At 43.0% G+C, this 26,247-nt stretch overlaps 1 long non-coding RNA gene across 1 annotated transcript in view; it reads right to left on the bottom strand.

Annotated features, from left to right (window-relative positions):
• The window catches only part of LOC110256743, a 47,604-nt gene that overhangs the window by 16,860 nt on the left and 4,497 nt on the right, over positions 1-26,247 (bottom strand). The window contains exons 3-4 of the long non-coding RNA XR_002338661.1: positions 14,823-14,926; positions 11,770-11,889 (exon numbers count right to left, since the gene is read on the bottom strand). This is a non-coding gene — a long non-coding RNA (uncharacterized LOC110256743). The remainder of the gene's footprint in view (positions 1-11,769; positions 11,890-14,822; positions 14,927-26,247) is intronic.

Here is a 26,247-nt window from a genome sequence, read left to right as displayed (position 1 = left end):
GAGTAACCCAATAAATTTTATCTACTATTAATCTATACTGGCAGTTATACTCAGTGTATCTCCAAAATAATTCTACTTATGTTTAGGAACAAGACAAGGATGACTCTTCTCAAAATCCCTTATTCACTAGTACTTTGTAAGTCCTATCCAATGAAGAAATGACAACGAAGAGAAAATGAATAAATAATCAAAATGAAAAAAAAAAGTACCATTATTTAAGGATGCTATGATTATCTATTTTCAAAAATATGAGAAAAGAGAACAGGCAACTATTAGAAGAAAGAAGGAAATTAACAAGTTGCTTTTTTTTTTTTTTTTTTTTTTTGCTTTTTAGGGCTGCACCCGAGGCATATGGAGGTTCCCAAGCTAGGGGTTACATCAGAGCTGCAGCTGCAGGCCTACACCACAGCCACAGCCACGCCAGCTCTGAGCTGCAGGCCTACACCACAGCCACAGCCACGCACAGCTCCTGGCAAGGCCAGATCCATCCACTGAGCAAGGCCAGGGATTGAACCCGCAACCTCATGGTTACTGGTCAGGTTTGTTTCTGCTGCACCACAATGGGAACTCCCACAAGTTGCCTAATTTAAAATTGTTTTTAAAAATGGTTCCTGAACACCTGCAACAAATTGTTAGAAAACACAGTTTTCAGAAAGATACTATTCGCAGTTGTAGCAAGCACCATAAAACCCTCATAATAAAGCTAAAAAAATATATAAATCTTCACATGGAAAGTATAAATCCAGATTAAATAAAATAAATATATCTTTTATCAAGAGGCCTATGTAGAAAGATATATCACATTTCTGACCAGGAAGATTTGATATTATACAAATGGCAAAATTCTCCCATATTAATATATTTAGATGCACTGCCTTTATCAATCTCAATAGCATTTTTCTTTTTTTTTTGTCTTTTTTGCCATTTCTTGGGCCGCTCCCGTGGCATATGGAGGTTCCCAGGTTAGGGGTCGAATCAGAGCTGTAGCCACTGGCCTACGCCAGAGCCACAGCAATGCAGGATCTGAGCCGAGTCTGCAACCTACACCACAGCTCACGGCGATGTCAGATTCCTAACCCACTGAGCGAGGCAAGGTATTAAACCCGCAACCTCATGGTTCCTAGTCAGATTCGTTAACCACTGCGCCACGACGGGAACTCCTCAATAGCATTTTTCATAGGAATCAACTAGTTAATCTTAAAACATTGGAAGGGTAGGGACTAATGAGAGTCAAAACAAACTTGAGTGTATAGTCAACAATACTGTATTATATACCTAAAATTTGCTAAGAGTAAATCTTAAATATTTCAACACATACACACACAGATGGTAACAACATGAGGACGTGTTAACTAATACTATCGTGGTAATCATTTCACAATACATATATCAAATCATCACCTTGTACAACTTGAAAATGTTATTTATTAAATACATCTCAATAAAGCTGTAAAACAAAAAATCAAATTCAAGGACAAAGAATGAGGAGACTCACTGTACCAACTACTAAGAGTAGCTTTTAGCTATAATAACCTTAAAGTTATGTTATGGTTCAGGGATAGACAAATGGACCAACAGAACGGTATAGAGAGCCGAGGAACTAACCCACTTACACAGGGAATGTGTATTTAATAGAAATGGCATTTCAAACACTTAGAAAGGCTGGACTATCCTTATGAGGTGCTGAAACATTTAACTTTCTATTTGGGAAAAGATAAAATTAGATTCCTACTTCACCATATAAGCAAAAGTAAATTCCAGATGGACAAAAATTTAAATGTGAAGAGCAAAATTTTAAAATTTTTAGAAAACAATATGGGAGAATATCTTGGATGTAGAATCAGGAACAGATTTATTAAATAAAGAACAAATACCCACAAATCTTTAAAGGGTTTATGATTTTGACTGCATCAAATTTAAAAAGTTATTTATAACAGAGGCTAATATAAACAATAAAAAGGCTAGACACAGTTTGAGAGAAGATATTTGCAATTCAAACAATAACTTCAGAATAAATACAGGACAGATGCAAATGTATGAGAAAAGGATAAACCAGTTTTTGTTTTGTTTTGTTTTAAGGAGGAAAGGATTAGAAGTGGTCTTTCTGTCCCTTTTCCTCTCCCTCACTCACACACACACACACACACACACTCACAACTGGTTAGCAAACACAGAATTCCTATATGTAATCAGGAAAGTATAAAATAAGACAATAAAATGCCTTTTACATCTAACAGTTTGGAAAATTTGAAGTCTCACAAGAGATGGTGAGGATGCAGGAAAATAGGAATTTCCAATCTGGTAGGAATGTGAGTTGGTACAACCACTTGGGAGAGTGATCTGTCAACATTGAAGAAAGGAAGAAGTACATTCCATAACACAGGACAATTTCACTTCTAGGTATACACTAAAGAAATTTTGTACATGTGCAAAGATACATGCACAAGAAACAACAATGCAAGAACAACCACAGAAAAGCAACTAACTGTCCTGTCGCTCAACAGAGAAATGGAGAAATTGCAATGTACTAGGCTGCAGTTAGAAAGAATGCACTGGGTCTACACTGTATCCATATAACCCTAACATAAGAAAAGAAAGTTGCAAAAGAATGTAAACACCATGATGCCATTTAAGTAAGTTCTGAATGTACATAAAATGATAGTAAATGTTGTTTTGCACACAGATACTTAGTGAAAGTCCAGAATCATGCACAGGAACAGCATATACCAACTGGAGGCAGAGACAGTTCTACAGAGGGAAGGAGAAGGGATAAGAGTGAAGGAGGTGGGGGGGAGCTGGCTAGTTGTATTTTCTTTTTAATCTTTTGTTACACAGGACCTAAAATAAATGGGAAAACGTTGGGAGTTCCTGTTGTGGCTCAGCAGATTACAAAACTGACTAGTATCCTTGAGGATGCAGGTCCCATCCCTGGCCTCACTCAGTAGGTTAAGGATCTGGCCTTGCTACCAGTAAGCTGTGATGAAGTTCAGAGGCACAGTTCATATCCCACGTTGCTGTGGCTGTGGTGTAGGCTGGCAGCTGCAGCTCTGATTCATTCCCTAGCCTGGGAACCTCCATATGCCAGGGGTGCAGCCCTAAATAATAACATAAAATGGAAAATGTTAATAGCTGTTTAATCTAGATGGTAGGCATATGGTGGTCTGCTTAATTTTCTGTCCTTTCTATATGTTTGAAATATTTCCCTTTTTTAAAGATTTTTATTTTTCCCATTATAGTTGATTTACAGTGTTCTGTCGATTTCTACTATACAGCAAAGTGACCCAGTCATACACATATATATATGTATATTCTTTTTCTCACATTATCCTCCATCATGTTCCATCACAAGGGACTAGATATAGTTCCCTGTGCTATTCAGCAGACTCTCATTGCTTATCTACTGCAAATGCAATATGAAATACTTCTTAATTTAGGAAATTAAAATATAGAAACTTTTTTTTAAAAAAAGCTGAGAACCAGAATTCAAGTCTTTTCTCTCTTATCTTCTTCAAAATAACTCAATACAACAAACATTTCTGCACATCCCCTGGGCAAGGTAGAGGGAAGCCAGTTGTTAGAGAAATGTGGTCCCAAATTCAAGGACTACAAGTCCTAACAGGAAGCATGGTTAACAATTATTTCTTATCCTTTTGAGTTAGTGGTTGGTACCCACCACTGAGGAAAACAACTGTTAGGTTTTCATTTGAGCTAAATATAAATGCAACAAGGAAAGACCCATGTGAAGGGCTTTCCCCAGGGCCACACTCTTGGCTGTCACACCTCCAGATGACAGTCACAAGCTCCCTCTGACTGCCAAGATGTCATTGGATGGTGGCGCCTATCTTGGTGCATGTGGCATTGCCAGGGCTGCTGGGATTCTAGACCATTTCACAGGCTGCAGGTAGCAGGGTTCTTCTGCAGAGGCCATGTTCTCCCAGCTTGACCTTGGATAACTGGTTTACTGGGGGTGAGAAGTGAAAAAAAAGGAGTTCACTATGGAGACAGTAAAAGGATGAGTGGTTGCCAGGGTTTTGGGGGGGGGGGCAGGGAGGCTAAATAGGCAGAGCCCAGAGGATTTTAGGGCAATGAAACTACTCTTTATGATACTACAATGGCAGATACATGTCACTGCACATTTGTCCAAACCCATAGAATATACAGCATCAAGAGTAAACTCTGGAGTTCCTGTCGTGGTGCAGTGGTTAACAAATCCGACTAGGAACCATGAGGTTGCGGGTTCGGTCCCTGCCCTTGCTCAGTGGCTTAACGATCTGGCGTTGCCGTGAGCTGTGGTGTAGGTTGCAGACACGGCTCGGATCCCGCGTTGCTGTGGCTCTGGCGTAGGCCGGTGGCTACAGCTCCGATTAGACCCCTAGCCTGGGAAACTCCACATGCCGCGGGAGCGGCCCAAGAAATGGCAAAAAGACAAAAAAAAAAAAAAACTAAAAAAAATAAAAGAGTAAACTCTAAGGAGTTCCCAATGTGGCTCAGTGGGAACGAACCCGAGTAGCATCCATGAGGATGGAGGTTCAATCCCTGGCCTCGCTCAGTGGGCTAAGGATCTGGCACTGCTGTGAGCTGTGGTGTAGGTGTCAGACATGGCTTGGATCCCACATTGCTGTGGTGTAGGCTGACAGCTGCAGCTCTGATTCAACCCCTAGCCTGGGAACTTCCATATGCTGCTGGTGCAGCCCTAAAAAGATAAAATAAAAACAATTTTTTAAAAAATAAAGTCTTTTTTAAAAAAGAAGCTCACAGTCTGGTGGGAAAACAAATATAAAGACCAAGAGACACGGTCCATAAAAGAAATAGAAACAATATGCTGAAAGAATTACAGGCAAAAGAAATAAGATTGCAGAGAAGATTTCTTGGAACCTAGAGAATTTCAGATCAGCCTCATTTCTGGTCCATGACTATGTGAAGACTGTCCTTCAAATCCCTAACTGAAGGGTCAAAGGGTATCATCTCAAGTTGCCATCAACAGAGGATGCTTTATAGACGTGACACAGGAATCCACCGGTTAGGCTTAAAAGGCTCCCCTCCCTTACCCACTCTTTTTATCCTCTGCCACCGTGTGCCTAAGAATGACATTCCAGTGTAGACCATACAGCCATCAGCGTGAGTGTAGACACAGAATTCAGTGGGTTAGATGGGCAGAAAGGAAGAAAAAGAGTGAGAGGCAGAAAACGAATCCAGCAGCAGCAGGTAAGAAGTTAAGACTTACTGGTGTTTCATAAAAAAAGCCTGAATCAAGAAGTAGGTTTCCCAGCTGAGACCAGGCTCCTTGGAACAAGAGCAAATGGATGGCACAAAGGAGATCTGGGGACCTCCTCACTTCCAGGTAAACAAACATAAACTACAAAGCGAAATCAGAATGTGTGCCCCCAGGGTTTATTCTATGAGTCTGTGCAGGCTTAATAAAGATATCCAGGTCTAATCCCCAGAATCCGTGAATGTTGCCTGATGTGGCCAGAGAGACTTTGCCGTGGGATTAAATTTAGGCTCTTGATGGGGAGATTATCTGGGATTATCCAGCTGGGACCTAAATGCAATCACAAGTGTCCTTCTAAGAGGGAAGCAGAGGGAGATTTGACACAGAGTAAGAAGGAATGTGACCATTGAAGCAAGATGCTGGCTTTTGAACGAGAGGAAGAGGCCTTGAGTTGAGGAATGCAAAGAATGCAGCTCTAGAAACCAAAAAAGGTAACAAATGGAGTCTCCCCTAGAGCTTGCAAAGGGAGCCAGGAGCTGCCAGCATCCTGATTTGGGGCATGTAAAACTGATTTCTGACTTCTGACCCACCAAGTTCACTGTAATTTGTTACAGCAGCCCTAAGAAACTAATGCAGGTTTCTTTGGTTGTCCTGATAAAAGACTTAGAAGTCTTAGCCATTTTGAAATGAAGTTGATAGGGCCATGTGGTAGGAGTCAAGATTGTGACCCTAAAGACAGGGACCTGCTATATAGCACAGGGAACTCTTCCCAATATTCTGTGATAATTTATATAAGAATCTGAAAAAGAATGGATGTGTGTATAAGCATAACTGAAATTATCATAACATTGTCAATCAGCTATACTTCAATAAAACTTAAAAAAAAAAAGATTGCAGTCCTAAAGAAGGCAGGGGGCAGGACAGGGTGATATTCTGGGCAAAGACTGGCATGTAGGTGGCTTACTGGGAGTGCTTTGGGGAATAGCACTGCCTGGAGTGAGGGAAGCAGGCCTGGGCAGAAGGCAAAGTTGTACTTGGAGGCAGTGGCACAGAGGTCCTAGCCTATTCCACAGGGAGCTCTGGAGAGACAGTGGCCCTGCAAACATGCCCTGCATTGAGCAAAGGGGCTCATCCTTTTCACCCGTGACAATGACAAGTCATCAGATGCAGGCTGTTCCTAGGTAAAGGGTTGTAATCTCGAGTGATTATCAAAAAGTAATCCCTGGGGAGGGACTCAGCGGTGGGCCACCCACAGGCAACACACCTGGCACCTGGGAGAGTACATGCCTTGGTCCTGAGGTGGGGTCAGGGCAGCAAATGCACCATCCACTGCCCCGTGGGAGCAGCCCCCAACACAATTTAATCTGCTTAAATCCCTGCTACAGAGACGTATGGGAAAGTTTCCTATTGACTCCATCTCATTCCTTCAGAGGCGCAGTCCAAGTCCTGAGTCTGTGTGATTCTTTTGAAAAGCTTGCTGAAAGCAGCTCAGGGACACTTTGAGCAAAGAGGCTGACATAACCCTAAGTGCTTTGGTCTTGGACTGAGGTTTGAAAATAAACCTCCCCATGGAATATTTGGAAAGCCTTCTGAGAAAGCCCCTGAATAAATACATAACCCCTTGCGCTATTGGTTGGAATTGTTTTGGCCTGGTTTTCTGGGACTTGTACTGTGCCCTGGCTGATAAATGAAGCCATGTGCAAAGCACAGGGAGCCCAGGGCCAAAACTTGTCCCCACCATCACACCACACCAGGCACTAGCCAGCTCTGGCTTCATACTCTGATGCAGCGGTTCTAGGGCAACACAGAGTTGAGGGTGATTTCCAGCGAGCCTGCCCTCTGGAGAGACCCACTGTCAGAAGAAAAACCTTAAACAAGCCACAGGCCTTTGATTCCAGCTTTTGTTGCGCTAAATCCTGCTAAAAGGCCTTACAGCACTCAGCTGCTTGAGTACTGCCCAGAGCATAATTTAGTGACTTGGAACCATCCAGGGGCTCAGAGGCATCACTCTGAATTGACTGTGGTGTCTGAAGGTCTGGGGTCTGGTCTTCTTTCTGACATTTCTTAACAGTGTGACCTTGGGTAAGGCTCTGCCATCTGAACCTGCTTTCCTTCTGTGTAGCACAGGTGGCACAACATTGTCTCAAAGGTTCTGTCCTGTCCTGCTACTCAGGGACTCTGTCTCCTTCATGGGCATGGGGGTTGCAGAGAATGACAGGCATTTGTACAGATGCTGGCACATCCTAAAATCTCAGAATTTGGGAGTAAATTCATGCCATCAGATTTCTTTCAAATGGATGAATACATGAATATATCATGCTTCCTGGCACTGGCTGCTTTTGCTCAAAATCAGCAGCTTGGGATTCATTTGCATCACCAAAACAGACCCCGTTCATCAGCCTGTGAATTTTCCAGGGGTTTGTGCATGAGTGGCCATTACAATTTTTTTTTTTTAACCTGCAGGACTATTTCAGAAGTTTAGTGGAGTGGCAGAAGAGAAAGCCAGCTAACTTATTTGTCAGAATGTTTGCATTGCAATTGGTGCCAACGGCTCACCTTGTGACATTGGCAAGCCATTTAATCACAACTGAAGCTGCTGATAGGGATACAGGTCAAGGTCAGCCCTGCCTCCCTCACATGGTAACTGCAAATATCAAGTGAAATGGAGTTCATGAGAGAACTCTGGAACCTGTAAAGCTTATCAAAAATTAAGCAATTATTATTATTCCAGTAACACCTTTAAAGCCACACAAGGGGTATCTATTCCATCAGTTGCCTTTGCTAGGGATAAGCCTTTCTTTTTCAAAGGAGAGGTTTTTTAGTCAGTGTTGTCAGAATATAAGCAGAGTGAGTACAAAGATTTATTTTGCCAGCTTCTGAGGTTCCCAAGAGAATGATTCCCAGCAGTAAAAGTTGCTAAAATAGTTTGTGAGGTCACCTGCTCTTAGCAACCAAAATTGGTTGGGAAGGAACTAGCCTGAATCTACCCAGAGGACTGATGCTCATGCCGCCCCTGCAACTGTAAGGGCAATTGCTTATGCAGCCTGAAGCACCCTGAGCCTCTGCTTCTGCATTAGAATAGGCAGTTCTGTGAGCGCCTTCAGAGCACACATTAGTCACATGGCTCCTCTGGTTAGGAGGATGACTGCACATGTGAATCCAATCACAATACAACGGTCACAGTCCTTAAGACTTCAATATGCAAACCTGATTCCTTCCAGTCTGCAGCAAGGTCACAGGGCAACACCTCATCTATTCTTTTCTCCCAATTTGGACTCTCAGAAAAACCCTACAAAAGGAAAAGACAACTCCCCGAAAGGGTATCATTGCCAGAAATGCAGCATGATTCTGCTTCTAGATCTGAAAACATCTTGAATTCAACTACCCTTCAAAAAGATGATTGAGAAAAGATTCCAGCAAGCCAACTGACAGCAGATTTCCTCATCTCGCTACATGCTTACAAGAACCTAAAGCAGCAGTGAAGGAAATGCAAACTGTGCCAAGATTAGAATGACTTACAGAAACTCTGCTTGTATTTACTCATTTCCCAAGTCTCCATTTTCCTCTTTCGACTCCTGGGAAACAATGACGCTTGAGGCTGGTGTCTGGGTGGAAACAGGCATGGCAGGTCTGGAGGGCCCAGGCTAAGGGCCTGGTGAAGTCAGCACAGATTGGCGGGTGGCCTTGTGCTCAGGGAGGGGAAACTCTGGGAGGATGGGATCTGTTGTTATAGAAACGAGAGTCTTCCTGGGTGCACAAAGGTAGGGCAACAGGTCTTTGGGAACACAGAGCAGATACAAATGACCTAGAACAGTGCCGTAGGATTCAGCACAGGCTGACAGGCAGACCCACGCACAGTGCAACTGAGCGTGACAGCAGAAGAGGGGCTGGCACTCCTCTGCTCAGGGTTGAAGCTCTGTCTCCCCTCAGGCAGGTGTCAGCTGGCAGGTGCACCCTGCTTGCTCCTCAGCGAGGCAGAACTTTGCAGGTGCTTGTGATTACGGAGCCAGCAAGGGTTAGGTCTTCTGGGAGGTTCTTAACGGCCCTAATGTCAGCTACCCGTGCTAATTAACTAGTGTTTCATATGCTGTAAGGGAAAACTTGGATCCACCTGAGTTGCCTTCCTCTGTCCCGCTCCGCATGTACCAAACACGCAAACACATGCATACATGCACACAGAATAACACCAATACACTTAATGATCAAGACACACACTCTGACACAGATACACTCTCATAAACCCACCCTCATGGGCCCTCCCACATAGAAATATTTCTGAGGTTAGAGAAGGCTTATACTTCAGAGAATAGAGCTTAGCTGTGTTTTTAAACATGGCAGCTGGCAAAGGGATATTTGTTGCAAAGTAGAGTGGTTGCCAAGCTCAGAGGAATCTGGGTTTGAAGTAATGAAGCTCCAGCTCTTTTTAAAATAGCTGAGATGCCTTGGTTATGGCTGTTTGTTTTTTAACTTCCCTGAGATTTGTCATGGTGTGCGGTTTCAAAATAACCCTACCAGGGACCCTGCAGTTGATACTTGCTCAGGATATAAGTGAAGTGTGTAGCACAAGAGACAAGAATAAGCCTGCTCAGGGTGGCCATCCTGAAGGTGAACAGGTGACCCCTTCCTGCTCTGGGCCCTGGGCCAAGAATCCTGATCTTGACTGTCCATAAGACCCTCCCTGTCCAGATACCTCCTTATAGAAATGCCCAGTAGGGTTCTTTAACCCATGACTTTATAAAGACAGCAAAAATGGCCAACTGAGAATGACTGACTCCAACTGTGAAAAGAGAATTATGGGCACTTTGTTACACAGTCCCAAAGCCATCAATAACAGCCCAGGAGTTTCCTGTCATGGCTCAGCGGAAACAAGTCTGACTAGTATCCATGAGGATGCAGGTCCGATCCCTGGCCTTGCTCAGTGGGTTAAGGACCTGGCATTGCAGGGACCTGTGGTGTAGATTGCAGACATGGCTCGGATCTGGTGTTGCTGTGGCTGTGGTGTAGGCCAGCAGCTACAGCTCTGATGTGACCCCTAGCCTGGGAACCTTCATATGCTTCAGGTGCGGCCCTAAAAAGACCAAAAAAAAAAATTGATAGCCCAGTTCTGAAGTCAATTTCCACATCCTTTTTACCAAAGGTTTGTCTATAGACCCATATAGCTGTCTGATCCCGTTCAGGTCCTTTTTTCCTTCCACTGTTCCAGTTCTCATATATTGGCTCCCCTCTGCTGTGTACTTTACCATGTGAGTTATGAGCCTGTTTATGTTGATGGACCAGGGAGAGCACTGTGTGTTCTCCCAAATCCTTCTTTTTCTCCTGAGCACAGTGGAAAACTCATTTCCCAGCCTCTCAAGCAATGGGAACCATACATTGACCCCCCCGCCAGTAGAATTAGGCAGAGGTGAGGATGCCACTTCATGGAGTACAGTCCCCCTACCCCCACAAGCACGACCTCAATGTCACACAGTTGAGAAATAAACCTTTCCTGTGTTACGCCAGTGAGATTTGAAGATAGCTCTCAAAATAGACTCTTTCACTGACCCGGGATAGAAATGCTAACTTTGGGAGTTCTCTTGTGGCACAGTGGAAACAAATCTGACTAGGAACCATGAGGTTGGGGGTTTAATCCCTGGGTTAAGGATCTGGCATTGCTGTGAGCTGTGGTGTAGGCCGGCAGCAACCGCTCCGATTAGACTTCTAGCCTGGGAACCTCCATATGCCGGGGGTGCAGCCCTAAAAAGACAAAAGAAAAAAGAAAAAGAAAAAGAAAGAAAGAAAAGGAATGCTAATTTTGAAGAATTCTTGGTTACTCTACTATGGCTCAAAGTTTAGACTGAGTAAATTTCTTGTTGACTGTATGTGTACACCCAGAGTTATTCCAATTAGTACAATGCCTACTGTCTGGTGACCCTAGAATGGCTACTTTGTGTGCAATGCTGGAGTTCTTTGCTCATTTCTTCTTTTTTTCTTTTTTCTTTCTTTCTTTCCTTTTTTTTTTTTTTTTTTTGGCTGCACCGCAGCCTGTGGAATTCCTGGGCCAGGGATCAGATCTGAGCCACAGTCTAGACCTAAGCTGTAGCTGTATGCTGGATCCTTAACCTACCGTGCTGGGCCAGGGATTGAACCTGTGTCCCAGTGCTCCCAAGACACTGCCAATCCTGCTGCACTACAGTGGGAACTCTTTTTTTTTTTCTTTTTTCTTTTAATGGGTGGCATATGGAAGGTCCCAGGCCAGGGATTGAATCTGAGCTAGAGCTGTGACCTATGCCAAAGCTGTGGCAATGCAAGGTCCTTTAACCCATTGCACCTGGCCAGGAATTGCACTCTCACCTCCATAGAAACCCCAGCCAGTGCAGTTGGATTCTTAAGTCACTGTGCCATAGCAGGAGCCCCTCTTTTTTCTTTTCTATGCTGCCCCGTGTTGCATTGCATGGGACGGGTTTTAAAAAGTTCATAGCATTTTAGTGCACACAATGTGAAAACGTGTTCCCCACAGGCAAAACTCACTCCCCTCTGGTTCCTTTCAGGTAGGCATATCAACCAAAGCTCAGACTCACCTGTTTCCATCTTGGCCATAGAAGGCTATAGTCTAGCCTGGAAGACAAAAGCTTTTCTGGATCTCCCTTGTTTGAAGATATATTTTTTCCCAAGAGATCCCTGCTGTTCATCTTCAGCATCTGTGGAGCATTAGGACAGTTATAAATAATGAGGCAGTCATCGGCTGTCCATAAACTGAGACCTCTCATGAGCCCAGTAAGTCTAGAACATTTCATTTATTTTTGAGAACTGGAGAGACAGGACAATTTAGATTAGTGGAAAGAGCACAAGATTAGGTTACTGACCTAGATCTTAATTTGGACTCTTCCATTAACTTGCTGGGTGACATCGAACAGGCTGCAACTTCCCCTGGCCTCTGTTCGTTTCCTTACCTGTCATAGCAGGTGATATCACTTTCTCTGGCTAATCCAATGGGGTCCTTGAATTGTATGGAATCAAACAGATAATGTGTATAGAAACACAAAGAAGTTACATGGGGGAAACTGTAAGGAATTACTTAAAGAAAACTCAGAGTTCCTATCGTGGCTCAGTTGTTTGAGAATCCAACTAGGAACAATGAGGTTGGGGGTTTGATCCCTGACCTCGCTCAGTGGGTTGGGGATCTGGCGTTGCCGTGAGCTGTGGTATAGGTTGCAGATGCAGCTCGGTTGGATCCCATGTTGCTGTGGCTCTGGTGTAGGCTGGTGGCTACAGCTCTGATTAGACCCCCGCCTAGCCTGGGAACCTCCATATGCCACGGGAGCAGCCCTAGAAAAGGCAAAAAAAAAAAAAAAGAAAAGAAAAAGAAAACTCATGTACAGTCAGGTGGTTATGCTATAGACTAACCAGACCTCTGCCAGAAGGATTGCTCTTTGGAAATGGACCTTATCTTCTTTAGGTTCATTTGATGATTTTCCCACTTTAGTTCATGTATGTACTAAAAAGCATAGGGCAGTGGTTTATGGGTGGGGTACCATAATCCATAAAATGGCATCACCACTTTTCTGGCTAGCTTATCAGCTTAGAGCTCTTACTTAGTTCCAATATCTACTCAATAATATTAGAGTTAGGTCTGCCTATGTTAAAAACTCTTAAAACCATGACTAGACAATTCCAAGACTGGGAATCTATCCTCTGCGTAGAAATATATGAGAAATTAACCACGTTAGAGGCTATTCAGTGTCTGGAATAACAAACACTGAGTAGAAACATCTAGATTTGCACCATAAAGGAAGACTGGTTAAATCAACCGTGGACCATCCATCCACTGGCAAAAGAGATAGCTGTGAATGTTAACTCTGATATACTGATATGGGACATTCCCCACCAAATTTCATTAAGCTAAAAAAGCAAATTGTAGAGCAGTATGTAAAATTTGATACCAACTGTGTCGAAACTTTTTTTTAAAGTTTTTCCTTGTGTATGCATAATATATCTCTGAAGGAATACCAAAATGCTGGTATTATTGTTTGCCTCTGGAGAAGAATATAGACTAACTAGGAAATAGACAGTAGAAGTGCCATTTTTTGTTGTTGTTTTATTTTGCATTTTTTTTTTTTTTTTTGGCCATACCTAAGGCACAAGGAAGTTCCTGGGCCAAGGACAGAACTCAAGCCATAGCACAGCCAAGCTGCTGCTGTGAAAATGCTGGATCCTTGGAGTTCCCGTCGTGGCTCAGTGGTTAACAATCCAACTAGGAATGATGAAGTTGCAGGTTCGATCCCTGGCCTTGCTCAGTGGGTTAAGGATCTGGCGTTGCCCTGAGCTATGGTGTAGGTTGCAGATGTGGCTCAGATCCCACATTGCTGTGGCTCTGGCATAGGCCAGTGGCTACAGCTCCATTTAGACCCCTAACCTGAGAACCTCCAAATGCTGAGGGAGCAGCCCTAGAAAAGGCAAAAAGACAAAAAAGAAAAAGAAAAAAATAAAATGCTGGATCATTAACCTGCTGTACCTGAAGCGAACTTCTGATGGGCCATTTTTGTTTTTTAAATTTAAAAACTTGTGACTATATTAACTATTCAAAACAAAGCATAACAAAACCAAAACCAAGATTAGATTAAGTTTGTTTTATAGTACTAAAACATACATAACTAAAATTTATCATTTTTAAGTGTATTGTTCAGTGACATTAAATACATTCATATTTTTTTGTGGAACCATCACCATCATCCACGTCCAGAATGGTAACATCCAGTTCATTTTTGATTCAGAGCTCCTGCGCATTTCCATAAAGGACAAGAAACTCGTGTTCCTTCCCAAGGAGGAAAAAGCACCAGTGAAAGTTTCTTCTAAAGGCTTCTCAACTCTTCACCCCCACTGCTCCATGGGAAGGTAAATGCCTAAGCTGACTGGTGATTTGGGAGAAAACTGAAATTCAGCCCTGTCTAGGTATTCTCTTTCACAGCATCCTGCCTCAGGATGCACACATCTGCTCCACCAGCCAGTAAACTCACTTAGGCAAACCCTGCCCCTGTATAAGAAGGCCTGTCATTCTAAGAAAATAAGATCAACTCAGGAAGAAAGGATAGTGGGCTCATTAGGGCTAGACTCAGAAAGGTATACCTTGATTTGTCCAAGATGGATTCTTCCTAATCAGCCTTCCAGAAAAAGAGTTGGCCTAAAAGAGCCAAGGAAGCAAGTTGCAGCCCAGGGTTGAAGGGGCAGATCCCAGGTCATCTCTAGGCTTGGCTCCAGCCTACTGAACAGGTCAGGAGAAAGTTGTGGTCCTTCTACAATCATGAATACTGGGGGATGGGCCTTGCCACTACAGCTAGCTGCAGAGACAAGGCTTTGACCCCCCCCCCCAACCCTGATTATGCAAGGGGAGGGGCCGGTGATCTCCACACCCCCAAATCCCGAGCTGGTAGGAGACGGCTTGGAGCCATGCCAGAGCCTTGTGTTGTATTTTGACCACTAATTACTCCAGAGGAGAGCTTGGTGTTTCTCTAACAACAGAGCTTGAAAACGTCACAGCTCAAGTTTCAGGGTCCATTTTCTAGAATCCGATGTCTGGCTACACTGATCAGTGTGTTCTGCCCTAGAAGGCAGAGGGCAGTAGGGACCCACATACCTGTTCCTGTCTCTGTGTTTTCCCCAAGGAACGCTGTCCCACCAGAGCTGGTGTGTCTGCTCTCTGGTCATTTGCCGTGTTCGTATGCAGCTTCTAAGTCAGTGCTGGTGGCAAGAAGATGATATTTTCATATTTAGACTCTGGTGTCTAAAATCCCTCCATTATATTCACTCCAAATTTGGAAGGGGAATATGGGATTGCTTTATCATGACCTATTTAAACCCCAACAATTTTATTAAATTACTAAACTATAATGTTGGCCACCGCCTGCTCCTGTAGAGTTTCTCATGGTTATTTCAGAGAATCCTTTATGGGGGTATCTAAAGTTTCGTATCTAATAACAGTATTTCCTTGCCCCTGCCACTGCTGTCCATGGTCCCCAGGATCACTGCTCTGTGGCGCATGGCCTTTGTAAAATGCTTTCACCACACAGCCTCTAGGAGGCGCTCTGATCTGCCCTTCTTCACTAGGACCCAAACATGTCCCAGCCTGTTCTTCTTTTTCCACAATCTTGCTTAGGTTGAACTGGACTCAAGGTTCAGGGAAGCACAAGAAGAGAACTGAGAGGTAATATATGGTTTCTCTGAATCTACAGGCTGATATACTGACTTATAGTTGCTTAAATTCGACCTGCCTATAAAGAATTCACTCATACCTATCCCTGGAGGTACTCAAAGCATGGCCAGGCCCATCACTTGAAGCTCAGCAAAGAAAAGAATTTCTCCCTCTTGCTAGTTAGTCTAAGGTCTACATTTTCAATCTTTATTTCCTGTCCTAGGATCCACTTCTTTCCAGGGTGATTGACAGCAGAGATGTTCACTCCTTTCAAGAGAAACACCACCCTCCTCTACAGGAGCATTTCCTGGCAACCACATCAGAACACAGTGGTCTTATAATAGTACTTTCTGGGCTAATCAATCTTCAATAATATCATGGTCAGGAGACGAGAAGTTCAATCCAGGTTGAATCCTGCCAAAACCAAACCAGTCCCCTTGCTAAGGTGAAGTCATTTTCAGCTCACCATCCCCACCCTTTTGCCTTTTGGCCTCATGTGAACAAAAACACACTCATCCAAGTAGAACACATGCATACGTCAGTGGTGTAAGAAATCATTTTTCTAAGGGAAACAGATCTACAGAGATGCAACTCTTTCCGCACTAACAGTAGTAACCTGTTCCCTTATCTTACAAAGGAGCTTAGCCTCTGGAATCAGTAATATCTCCATTTTATAAAGCTGTGTTTATTTTACATTTTTGGAGTATAAAGACTCATTCAGATGGTTTGCCCCAAAACAGAAGTCTGTACTTTTTGAATTTAAGTTTCTACTTTTTGAGTGACATACAACTACTTGTGGTTTTAAAATGTCAGTTTTTCCAGGTTGTATCCATTAAGATTTCAAATAAGTCTCAGCCCAGGCACCACATAAATGCTAATTTCAGTTGGAATCCAAATTCCTTAGCATAACCTTCAAGGCAAAACACACTTGGGCCTGTCTCACCAACACATATGAATGTATCTCCCCATCATTTCAAACATGCATGTCTCTACCCAAGTTGGAGAAAAGTCTTTCCAGAAGCTACACTTGCATCTTTTTTTTTTTTTTTGGTCTTTTTGTCTTTTTAGGGCTGTATTCACGGCATATGGAGATTCCCAGGCTAGGGGTCCAGTTGGAGCTATAGACGCTGGCCTACACCACAGCCACAGCAACGTCAGATCTGAGCCAGGTCTTTGACCTACACCACAACTCATGGCAATGCCAGATCCTTAACCCACTGAGTGAGGCCAGGGATCGAACCCACATCCTCATGGATGCTAGTCAGGTATATTAACCACTGAGCCACAATGGGAATTCTAACACTTGCATCTTTATTCATGCCACCCTTCCATCTAGTATCTCTCTGATCAAATTCCCCACCATTTGAGGAAGTCTTTTACTTCACTTGATGCTGTTCATTTTTCCCTTTGGATTTGTCCAAGGCTCCTCTCATTCATCCACCCACCCACCTACCTACCCAACAGCAGTGCATCAGAGGCCTTGCCTTGTACAAGATGCTATGTTGGCTCTATGGGGCTTTTGGAAATAGCTAACATGTGGGTTCTCCCTCAAGGAGTTTACAATCTTGTAGAAAAGTATACATACACCAAAGCTGTGTTAGTTTTCCACTCTAGAACCATTTACATTTCTTTTCTCACCTCAAAATCTTCTGTACTCTTTCTCTTGTTACTCATCCTTCATAGTCAGAAGAGGCATTTGAACAATAACATTATTTACCCACTCTGTAATTGATGTTTTTTTTCCTTCCAGTTCTTAGACACTTCTAATCAAGCTGCTATAAACATAAATAGCCATTCTCTGATTCCAAACTTGCCCTGAGCTCTACAGAAAAAAGAGATGTGATGAGATGAGGCCTCCCTCATGTTCTCAACACCAAACCATCCACCTACCTGCACTGGTAACCACAGTCTCTACCATCCCTTGTCCCTGCTCTTACCTAAGCTAAGTGTTTCCATTAGGATCCAGATCTCTCTGCAATTGTCCCCATTCTTTCCTGTGTAGCCAATTTCTCTCTCTATTGGCTCACTCTCATCCACACACATGTATGCCTTAATCGCACACATTAAAAAAAAAAAAATGTAGGAGTTCCTGTTGTGGCTCAGTGGTAACAAACCCAACTAGTATCCATGAGGACACGGGTTTGATCCCTGGACTCAAACAGCGGGTTAAGGATGAGCTGGGGTGAAGGTCACAGACATGGCTCAGATCTGGCCTTGCTGTGGCTGTGCTGCAGGCCAGCAGCTGCAGCTACAATTCAACCCCTAGCCCAGGAACTTCTATACACTGCAAGTGCAGCCCTAAAAAAAAAAACAAAAAACAAAAAACAAAAAAAACCCACAAAATCCAAACACGCTCCTTTGAGCCCACCCTCCAGCTTCTGCTGTCCTTTTTCTGCTTTCTGCCACAGCCACATTCTTCAGAAGGGATGTCTACAAGCACTGTCACTGCTTCTTTACCACCCATACTTTCCCAAACTCTCTCCAAACCCAGTTGTGCTTTACCGACCACTTTGAGGAAAAGGCTTTTGTCAGTCACCAATTGCCAAAGCCCTTGACCAGCTCTGTCTCCATCTTTCTTGGTGTCACAGCAGGGTTTGGCCTGACTGACCTGCCCCTCCTTTCCCACGAGTCCTTTGCTCCAGGCCTTAGGCCACCACCCACTTTCCTGGCTTCCCTGCTATGTCCTTGGCTGCTGCTGCTGAGCCTCCTTTGCTGAGTCCTTTCTTATACTAAGTTTGAAATGTTGAGGACATCAGAGCTCTGTCAGGAACCCACTTCTCTTCCTTTTATAAACGTCTTCTCTGGCTACTTCCATAGACTATTAGCCTTCAAACAAACAATTATGCACTGATTACACTCAAACTTATGTCTCCAGCCCAGAACTCTTGAGCTCCAGGCTTATTGATCCAACTGCCTAGATTCATTTGGATGTCTAATGGTCAATTCTAACTCAACCTAGACTCATCCCCTCCCCTTCTCCCAAAAGATATTCATAACCCTACACATGCTGCATCCTCTCAAACAGCAACAAGCCTTTCCTACCTTATAAGTAATGCCACTTATAAGGTCCACGTTTTAGGAGCCTAAAATTTAAACAATTTGCAGCGCTCTCTTTAACATTAAGAACACGAAAGTAAAACACAGATTGAGTATGAAAATAAATATTCACTTAGGCCAAGAAATCACAATGAGTTACAATTTTTAAAATACTGACAAATACCATAATCCTCACAAAAATCAAAAAAGACAATGTAATATTTTATTACCTGCCTGAAACAGCTCTATAATACTTTTTTCCTTACATTTTGGATGTGTGCTCCTTGATTTGATTGCTTCTTTGTATAATAACACTTTTTTTCCCCTTTTTAAAATTGTTTATTACTCAATGAATTTATTACATTTATAGTTGTACAATGATCATCACAATCCAGTTTTATAGGATTTCCATCCCACGATCCCAGCACATCCATCCCACAACCTCAGCGCATCCCCCCTTTTTAAGGCCCAATCCATGGCATACAGAAGTTCCCAGGCTAGGGGTCAAATTGGAGATACAGCTGCTGATCTACACCATAGCCACAGCAACTCGGGATCCGAGCCATGTCTGTGACCTACATCTCAGCTCATAGCAAAGCTGGATCCCCAACCCACCGAGTGGGCCAGGGATTAAACCTCCGTCCTAATGGATACTAGTCAGATTCGTTTCCACTGCACCACAATGGGAACTCCTCTATAGTAGTACTTTTGTACTACTTTGCAGAGAGAGAAAGATCAGATCATTTCTCTTGCTAGGTTAATAAAATTTAATTTTTAAACATTATGGATAGATTTAAAACATTAATTTTATCTTCACAACTCCTACTGGGTAATATTTAAAGAAAATTTGACAGGCATATACTCTAGACTAACCAGAATTGTGGCAATAAGAATTTCCCTTTGAAAACAGCCCGTAAGTAACACCGTAGCCTTTAACCCACTGTACTGGGCCTGGGATTGAACCTGCCTTCCCACAGAGAGCTGAGCAACTACAGTCAGATTCTGAACCCACTGTGCCATGGTAGTAACTCCCATTTTGAGAGATTTTATTTGGCAGTTTTCATAACCTGGCACATGTAAGGTAGTTTGGAGCAATGAACCACGAGTAGGGTCCATATCATTGTTTACCCAGGTAGATTTTCAGTCTGGAGTTCTTGGTCACTCAGTGCCATGGTCCAAATAGTTGCCCAGCACTTCTAGGTTAAAATATTCTGATGCTGAAATATGTCATAGACATAGTTAAGCAATCTCACTTCTAGAATTTATCCTACAGGTACATTCTTTCCCTTTCTTTACACTCTATAATCAATCCATCAGTAATTCTTGCAGATTTTTTTCTACAAATTGTTACTCCAATTCAACACCTTCCACAGTTCCACTGCTCCTCCGCTATCCTGAAATACCATCCTTCCCTCCCTTGGACAAGTGCCTTAGTCTATGGCTTTGCTGCTTGCTGGCTTTATTCTCACTTCCTTGTCACCCACTGCCGTGTTTCCTAGCATCTAGAATGATCTTTCCAAAGCACAACACAGCTCTTGTCATTCTTCTGCTTAAAACGTCCAGTGGTTTTGGATCCCATTGAGAAGAAAGAACACACAGCTCTCTCAGGGCCTGACCCAGTCTGGCCCTGCCCATTTCTCTGGCCTCGCCTCCTTCCACTCCTCCCTGGCCCACCAGGCTCCAGCCACACCGGCCTTCTTCCCACCACTCAAACACTGAGCCAAGGTTATTCTCAGCTGGGCCTTTGCAGTCACTCTTCCTCCTGCCTAGAATGTAAGCTCTGCAAGCTGCCTACGCTTATCCTAGGACAGGAATTCAAAGGCACCAGTCACAAGGGCTCTCCCATCACCTGATCAAACATGGCACCCTCCCTCCAGGGTTTTACCATTTGTTGCTTCTTTATAGTACTTTTTAGTACAGTTCCTGTATTTTTATAAATTTTTCCTTCTTTACTAGAACATTGACCCTCAAACCGAGATGCACATTTTATTTCTTAGGTTTGATAAGTACCTTGGTAAGGGTAAGAAGGCACAGAGTTAGTTATAAGGAAGTCTTTGTCCAGGGCCTTAATTCCCATGACTATTGACCTGCAGAGGCGATCTGGTGCCCACCCTCCTTGCCCTTCTCCCCATCACACTGTGCATCTCTGCTTTCCATGCCATTCATCAACCCTGAATCTCACACTGGGTATTAAAGTCTGGGGCTTGAAAAAAGGGGGTGATTGAAATGGATAGTTTTGAGAAAGTAAATGACTTTAATGATAGGATTTAAAGAATCATTTTCTAAGTATTATGATGTCTAATGCTTTGCTTTCAGCTAAATTAAAGGAGGGCCAAGCAATTTTTTCAAAGATCACTAAAAATTATTTTAACATGGATCGCTATGTGATTTTCTGACTATAACATATAAGAAAAGAATAATCATATATATATATGAATATACAACATACTGTATATTAATTTTAAGTATATAAGAACTTAAAGTCTAAGGATATATATATATAACAGAATATAAGTGAGTTGAATTGAGAAAATGAAATTCTTTCCATTCTCATCTAATTAGTTATGTGAACCAGGTTTGCTAATGCTTATGCTTGTAAAAAAAATAAGAACAAGAACTGATGTTGAATCCTATTTAATTCTAGCAGTAAGTAATATTCATCCATGAATATATGAACTAACTGAAAAACAGTCCCATCCATATCATTAAGAGGAAACTATTTCAGAATTCCCTCTGTGGCCCAATAGAATCTGTGGTGTCTTGGAAGCACTGGGACACAGGTTTGATCCCTGGCCTGGCACAGTAGGCATTGCCACAGCTGTGGCTTAGGTTGCAACTGCAGCTTGGACCTAATCCTTGGCCCAGGAATTCCATATGCCATGGGGCGGCCAAAAATAAATAAATAAAGAGTAAATTATTTCATAAAATTGTATTTATGTTTAATAAGTATTTAATATAATTTTTAATATAGTTATATTGTTTTGGTCAATCATGTATTGATATCTATTGTAATGTTAACTGAATCCAGATGAAAATTTTAATACTAAGAATTTTATAGTCATGAGAATAAAAAGAATTTTGATTGACAAAAGCGTATTTGTTCAAGATATATATTGATAAAAGACTTTCAAATATAGAAATATATTAGAATGAAATTCTATGGAAGTGAAGCAATGGAACTACAAATCAAGGAAGAAAAGGAACGAATTAAAATTTGTGCCTATTAGAGATGACCTTGCTCATACACTTAAAAAATGGATAATGACCATATAAACAAAAAGAGTTGGTTGGACATACCAAATCTTAGAAACCTAGCTTCTAAGATTATATCCAGAGGGTGAAGTGTTATTAGGGATTTTATAGACTTTTCCATCTCAATATGAGCAGAGAACCTTTATCAGATATACCTCTAGGGTATGATTATCACACATTCAACTCACACGTGTTTAGAAACACCTGCCAGCAAGCAGTAATGCCTTTGAATGCCACAGTGCAGCCACACAGTTAGTGCTGAAATTCATTAGATTAAAAACAACAAAAACCCTTGTGTCTACGTCAGATTATAGGCAGGAAGGCTCCTTTAAATCAGGCAGGGATCCTTTCAAGGAAAACTAGAAAGGAAGCCCCCCCCCCGCCATGGTAAAGAAGAGAAAGATAAACATTATTCTTTGCATATGACATGGTTTTATGGATAAGAGTAAAAGTGGCTTTGATAGACAATGATTCATCCATCTAATTATCATAAAACATAAGACGGAGATATTGCTTCCCAAAGCGAAGGAATTGTAACTGGCTTATGCTCCCAAATCATTCAGTCACTTAGAGGTACAGTTTGCAGCTTGTTTATCAAGGAGGCATCACTTTGAAGGATCCATGTCAGCAGAGAACCATATGCCTGACCGGTGTCACTCCTCCCACTGGAAAGCTGTCCTCGGTGAATGGTGCTTTCGTGTTATATCATCAGTCTACTTTGCAGGATGTTTTAAGAAACATTCCCATGAAAGTCATTCATTCATTGTTGTGTTTATTGTAAGAATATTATTGAGGGTGTGATTCATTGTTTCACATAGCATCTTTATAAGGATCCCAAGGAGGAAATTCCTTTTAAATTTTAGAATCAGGAATAGTAATGTTCTCCTGAGCATTTGCTTAGTTTTCTTCTTCTGAGTCTTCTAATTAAAGAGCAGAGTCACCCCCCGTGTTGACTGCTCTAGAGTTTGAGTTGAGTTTGTGGTCCGGTCCCAACCAGATCCCTGATTTTTTATGAGCTCATCTGACTGAGTCTCATTTTTTTTTCTTATCGATGCTAATTTTTTTTCTCTTCCCGCTTTTCTCATATAATGAATTAATCAGGACCCTCAGTTGAGTGGTTAGAAACCCATTGAAGAAAAAAGTGAATACATTAGGTCTACTAAGAAAACACACAAAGTAGTCTGGTCTCAGCCATGGCTGGATCTAAGAATTCAAAAATTCTCATCAACACTCGATTTCTCTCCCTCCATCTCTTAGCTCTGTTCTCTTCGATGCCGCTTCCATTTTCAGGCTCCTGCCTCCCCACCTGGTGGGTCCTGGCAGCACCAGGTTTATAGCGCCCTACAGATAGTGCCAGTGGAAGAAGAGCTGCTTTCCTCCCGTAATTCCAACAAAGTTCCCAGAATTGAGTTTCCACAGGGGACTTGGCCAGGCCACTGAGACCAAGTAGATGACAAGTTCAGATCGGCCCAGTGTAGGATCTTTGATGAGATGGTACCATTTCCACGTGAGAGGAAACTAGGTCCCCCCAAAAAAATGTGAGAGGACAAGCGTAAAATAGATATGAGGCAGGCAAAACCAAAACCCCACAGTAACAATTTATATCAGATTTTGTTTTTCAAATTGAAGCATATGTACTTTCATAAGCACCCTCCTATCTTTTTTACAACACTGGGGGGTATTAATCAATACATGGGCTGTCAAATTGTAATTTGTTAGTTCCTTAGTGAACATGAAGTCAGAACAAGAGGAACTGAGTATGTGATTCAAATATTTTATGGCTTCAGGTTCTGAGAGCTGAATTATCTATCTGTACGACCAGGAACAGATAGGTCACACCTGTGGGTCAGCACTGGGGACACTGCAGGTTCTTTCTTCCTGGTCTCTCCTTTACCAGAGCTACAGTTGCCCAACCATCCTGAACCTTTCAGGTTACGGTAATATCATTCACTCCACAGTTTTAGGCAAGGCAATGGAGCCAGAACTGCCCAGTCTTCCAGCTTCAGCCCTGGAAGCCAATCTGCCTTTGTCCTGTCTTTGTATGTCTTTCATCTCCTCCATTATAGTGTAATTCTTAGATCTTCAGTGGGGATGGGAGGCTGAACCTGCTAAACATTTACAAGGGAGGTAAGAGTCCTCTTTTCTTTTCATGTTGTGTGCTGGGATTAGTGCTGGGGCAGCTTTTGCCCTCAGGTGGCTCACAGCCTTAGGTGAGGAGTATCCGAAATGAGTAAAACAATTACGTTGGGTTGTGTACTGGACTCTTAGTATCTAAGACAGTGTAACTCAAGCAGCTTCTCTGGAAATCATGGAGAAGGTAGTACAATTTCTCAGGGGACCAACACCTCCTTAGACTCCCGTGGAAGGATGCTGTGGAAATGACATTAGTTCTTGTACTCTGCTATTACAAGATTGGCTGAACCCTCATCATTTCCTGCCTCTTATTCTTCCACCTGGGAAGGGGGAGCAATTGGAGATCATACGCATCCATCATTGTCTATTAGTGCCAGGAAGCGTCACAATTACCCAGGATATGGACAGGACAAACTCTCTCAGATCGATAAAGCCAGAACTGTTATTTTACCAGAAACGGGACCGATGTTCTTTTCAGAGAAGGAACAGGAACTCCCCATCCAGGCTATACTGGAGCGTGTATTAGCAGAGGAAACTAATCACTGGCTGGCAAATAGTGTGTGAGTTTAGACTATAGATTTTTTTTTAATTTTAATTTTTATTTTTGTCTTGTCTTTTTAGGGCCACGCCTATGGTATATGGAGATTCCCAGGCTGGGGGTTGAATTGGAGCTGTAGCTGCTGGCCTACACCACAGCCACAACAATGCCAGATCCTTAACCCATTGAGTGAGGCCAGGGACCAATCCTGCATCCTCATGGATACTAGTCAGATTCGTTTCCACTGAGCCACAACAGCAACGCCAGTTTAGACTACAGATTATTGAGGAGGAAGCTAATGGTAACCTGAAGTGGAAACTGCCTCCCTGCTCTGCATTTCCACCCCTTTCTCATTCTGCATCTTCCTCTCCTCATCCATGGGACCAGAACTAGTGCTCCTTCAACCTCCACCTTCCACCCTGGAAGATCAGAGAGAACTGGCTACAGGACCAAGGGCTGGGGAAGGCGGGTTGTCCACAGGAAAGGCCTTGAGTGCCTGCAAGCGTGAGGACTTGCTCCCTGCTGTCCTGCAAGGAAATTAGGAGAGAGAACAAAGCCAGGACAACACACAAACAACTCTCCTCTCACCTCCGCCCTGCCCACCAGCTGGTACTGCTCCAGATCTTTGAAGCAATGACTGAACCTTTTAGCAAAGAACTGCATCGTTCCTTGGATGTCCAATACATACTTCTTTTAGAAAAACGGGATATCTAATGAGCAGCAGCAGCTCCCTCTCTGTGTCTCTGTGGGCCACCAGGAAGCCATGATTATCTATCTAGGCAACTCTGGTCCCAGCAATGTCTACTCCCAAATGGGTCCCTAGAGTCACACATTGTGGGCAGGAAGAGGAGAGACCTACCGGGTCAATTACCTATCTGCTCCCTACCCTGAAGTGAATCTTCCTAAAGGCAAAGCTGATTCCTTGTTTGTTCTTCTCCCCTCCCCCCATCAAAGTAATCAGATTTGATGTCTTACCCAGAATGAAATTTTAATAAATCGTTATTCATATTTTTACCAAAATCTAAAAAAATGATAAACATTGATTGAGCACAGGCTCCCCGGTTGGCCATGCCAAAAGTGGTTGGTAAGGCACTGAGATGAAGCACTGATGAGAAATACTGCCTCTAGAGAGTTAAAGAACATGACACAATGACATATCACAAGAAAGCTAACCCTTCAAGTCTCTATGAGAAACACTTAGAGACATTAAGTATCTCCCCAAGGGCACACAGCTGGAAAGCGAAGGAACCCCAGCGTTGTTCTAGCCCTCGCTGAAACATCAAAGCATTTAGCCACCAAAGGCAGCAGGAAGGGAGCTCAGTGCCATTCATCAAACTCCAGGCTCCAGGAAAAAGGTTTCTGAAAAATTAGTGTCAAAGCTTAGACTAGGATCTGGGCCTCTAACTTTTGGCTCAAATAATGTGAGGTCTGGAAATTATTGAAAGAAAGACAGAGGGGAGGGGTGGGAAGGAGGGGGGAAAGGGGGAGAGGGAGATGGGAGGAGGGGGGGGAGAGGGAGGGAGAGGGAGGTGGGGGAGAGAGAAAGGCCTAAGATATCTGAGTCATAGGCAAAGGTTCACCTTTTCTAACCGAAGGCTAACTCTCTCTCACGTCCTAACGTGGTTAAAGGCTTATGACACTGTCATTATTTCTAGTCAACACTTTTTTTTTTTGTTTTTTAGGGCCGCACCTGCAGCATATGGGAGTTCCTAGGCTAGGGGTCTGATCAAAGCTGCAGCTGCTGGCCTACACCATAGCCACAGCAACATGGGATCTGAGCTGCATCTACAACCTACACCACAGTTCATAGCAACGCTGGATCCTTAACCTGCTGAGTGAGGCCAGGGATCAAACCTGCATCCTTGTGGACACTAGTCGGGTTTGTTACTGCTGAACTGCAACAGCAACTCC

Source organism: Sus scrofa, chromosome 14, assembly GCF_000003025.6.
Source record: "Sus scrofa isolate TJ Tabasco breed Duroc chromosome 14, Sscrofa11.1, whole genome shotgun sequence".
NCBI classification, from domain to species: Eukaryota; Metazoa; Chordata; class Mammalia; order Artiodactyla; family Suidae; genus Sus; species Sus scrofa.
The sequence above is the reverse complement of the archived record's forward strand: the minus strand, read 5'-3'. Positions and strand labels throughout refer to the sequence as shown.